The sequence below is a fragment of the Arachis stenosperma genome, chromosome 10 (assembly GCF_014773155.1).
Source record: "Arachis stenosperma cultivar V10309 chromosome 10, arast.V10309.gnm1.PFL2, whole genome shotgun sequence".
In the NCBI taxonomy this organism is placed as follows: Eukaryota; Viridiplantae; Streptophyta; class Magnoliopsida; order Fabales; family Fabaceae; genus Arachis; species Arachis stenosperma.
In genome coordinates this window covers 48,123,099-48,126,505 of record NC_080386.1, presented here as the reverse complement: position 1 = coordinate 48,126,505, position 3,407 = coordinate 48,123,099, and the positions used below count along the sequence as shown (strand labels likewise).

The following is a 3,407-nucleotide window of genomic DNA, read 5'->3' as shown; positions in this document are numbered from 1 at the left end:
TTATTCCAAGATATTCATTCGCACCCAAGAACATGATGAATGTGATGATTATATGACCCTCATTATCATTCTCACTTATGAACGCGCGTGATTGACAACCACTTCCGTTCTACATGCAACAGAGCTTGAATGTGTATCTCTTAGATTCCTCAACAGAATCTTCGTGGTATAAGCTAGATAGATGGCGGCATTCATGAGGATCCGAAAAGTCTCACCTTGTCTGTGGTATTCCGAGTAGGATCCTGGGAGTCCGGAAAGTCTAACCTTGTCTGTGGTATTCCGAGTAGGATTCCGGTAATGAAAGACTGTGACATGCTTCAGACTTGCAAGTGCTGGGCGTGATGACAAACGCAAAAGAATCAAGGGATTCTATTCCAGTAGGCGCGGGAACCAACCAGTGATTAGCCGTGTTGTGACAGAGCGCGTGAGCGTAGTTTTCACTGCGAGGATGGGATGTAGCCTTCGGCCAGGTGATGCCTCCAGACGATTAGTCATGCGAGTGACAGCCGCAGAGGACCATTTTCCCGAGAGGATTAAAAGTAGCCATCGTCGAACGGTGAACCCCTATACACAGCTTGCCATGGAAAGGAGTAAGAAGGATTGAGTTGAAGCAGTAGGAAAGTAGGCGTTCTTGAGCCATACAGTATCTCCATATGCTTATCTGAAATTCCTACCAATGAATCTGCATAAGTATTCTATCCCTTTTATTATTTCTTCTTTTTATTAATTTTCGAAACCATAAACAAATTTAATCTGCCTAACTGAGATTTACAAGGTGACCATAGCTTGCTTCATACCAACAATCTCTGTGGGATCGACCCTTACTCACGTAAGGTTTATTACTTGGACGACCCAGTACACTTGCTGGCTAGTTGAACGGAGTTGTGAAAAGAAAGTGCTGAGTTAGATTTCTTTTTGGCACATGCCAAAGAATCATCAATTAAGGATCACAATTTCGTCCACCAATTTTTTGGCGCCGTTGCCGGGGATTGTTCGAGTATGGACAACTGACGGTTCATCGTGTTGCTCAGATTAGGTAATTTTCTTTTCAAAAATCTTTTTCAACAATTTTTCTTTTATTTTTCGTTTTTCTAAAACTTTATTCTCGAAAAAATTAATAAAAATTCAAAAAAATCATAAAATCATAAAAACCAAAAATATTTTGTGTTTCTTGTTTGAGTCTTGAGTCAATTTTTAAGTTTGGTGTCAATTGCATGCTTTAAAAATTTTTCTTGCATTTTTCGAAAATTCCATGCATTCATAGTGTTCTTCATGATCTTCAAGTTGTTCTTGATAAGTCCTCTTGTTTGATCTTGATGATTTCTTGTTTTGTGTCTTTTCTTGTTTTTCATGTGCATCTTTGCATTATATTTTTCATGCATTAAAAATTTTTAAGTTTGGTGTCTTGCATGTTTTCTTTGCATAAAAAAATTTTTCAAAAATATGTTCTTGATGTTCATCATGATCTTCAAAGTGTTCTTGGTGTTCATCTTGACATTCATAGCATTCTTGCATGCATTCATGGTTTTGATCTAAAAATTTCATGCATTGAGTATTTTTGTTGTTTTTCTCTCTCATAATAAAAAATTTCAAAAATCAAAAAATATCTTTTCCTTATTTCCCTCCAAATTTTTGAAATTTTGGGTTGACTTGGTCAAAAAAAAAAATTTTCAAAATTAGTTGTTTCTTACAAGTCAAGTCAAAATTTCAATTTTAAAAAATCTTATCTTTTCAAAATGTTTTTCAAAAATCATATCTTTTTCATTTTTTTTATTTTTCGAAAATTTCAAAAATATTTTTCAAATTATTTTTAAAATCTTTTCCTTATCTTTACATCATATTTTCGAAAATTCACTAATAATTAATGTGATTGGTTCAAAAATTTGAAGTTTGTCACTTTCTTGTTAAGAAAGGTTCAATCTTTAAGTTCTAGAATCTTATCTTGTAGTTTCTTGTTAGTGAAGTAAATAATTTCAAAATTTTTGAATTAAATCTTTTTATCTTTTATTTTGATCTTTTTCAAAAAATTTTATCTTTTCAAAATTTGATTTCAAAAAAAATCTTATCTAAACTTATTATCTTTTTATCTTTTTCAAATTTGATTTCAAATCTTTTTCAATCAACTAACTAACTTTTTGTTTGTTTCTTATCTTTTTCAAAACCACCTAACTACTTTTCCCTCTCTAATTTTCGAAAATATCTCACCCCTTTTTCAAAAGTTCTTTTTAATTAATTAATTGTTTCATGTTTTAAATTTTAATTACATTTTACTTCTAATTTTCGAAAATTACTAACCTCTTTTTAAATTTTTTTTCGAAATCTCCCTACTCTTTTCTTCTTCTATTTAATTATTTAATTACTAACACTTCTCTTCACCTCTCTTCATCCAAAAATCCGAATCTCCTTCTTCATTCTTCTACCCCTTTCTTCTTCTACTAACATAAAGGAATCTCTATACTGTGACATAGAGGATTCCTCTTCTTTTCTTGTTTTCTTCTCTTTCATATGAGCAGGAACAAGGATAAAGGCACTCTTGTTGAAATTGATCCAGAACCTGAAAGGACTCTGAAGAGAAAATTAAGAGAAGCTAAATTACAACAATCCAGAAACAACCTTTCAGAAATTTTCGAACAAGAGAAGGAGATGGCAGCCGAAAATAATAATAATGCAAGGAGAATGCTTGGTGACTTCACAAAGCCAACGTCCAAGTTTGATGGAAGAAGCATCTCCATTCCTGCCATTGGAGCCAATAACTTTGAGCTTAAGCCTCAACTAGTTGCTTTAATGCAACAAAACTGCAAGTTTTATGGACTTCCATCTGAAGATCCTTACCAGTTTTTAACTGAGTTCTTGCAGATCTGTGAGACTGTAAAGACGAATGGAGTTGATCCTGAAGTCTACAGACTCATGCTTTTCCCTTTTGCTGTAAGAGACAGAGCTAGAATATGGTTGGATTCACAACCCAAGGATAGCCTGGACTCATGGGATAAGCTGGTCACTGCCTTCTTGGACAAATTCTTTCCTCCTCAAAAGCTGAGCAAGCTGAGAGTGGATGTTCAAACTTTCAAACAAAAAGATGGTGAATCCCTCTATGAAGCTTGGGAAAGATACAAGCAGCTGACCAAAAGATGTCCATCTGACATGTTTTCAGAATGGACCATATTAGATATTTCTATTATGGTCTCTCTGAATTTTCGAAAATGTCATTGGACCATTCTGCAGGTGGATCTATTCACCTGAAGAAAACGCCTGAAGAGGCTCAAGAACTCATTGACATGGTTGCAAATAACCAGTTCATGTACACTTTTGAGAGGAATTCCGTGAATAATGGGATACCTCAGAAGAAAGGAGTTCTTGAAATAGATACTCTGAATGCCATATTGGCTCAGAACAAAGTGTTGAATCAA

At 34.2% G+C, this 3,407-nt stretch overlaps 1 non-coding gene across 1 annotated transcript; it reads right to left on the bottom strand.

Annotated features, from left to right (window-relative positions):
• Positions 1–3,039: 3,039 nt before the first annotated feature.
• LOC130958900 (small nucleolar RNA R71) lies at positions 3,040–3,143 on the bottom strand. Its single transcript, XR_009078002.1, has one exon. It is a non-coding gene; the product is annotated as a small nucleolar RNA R71 (small nucleolar RNA).
• Between the last annotated feature and the right edge of the window lie 264 nt (positions 3,144–3,407).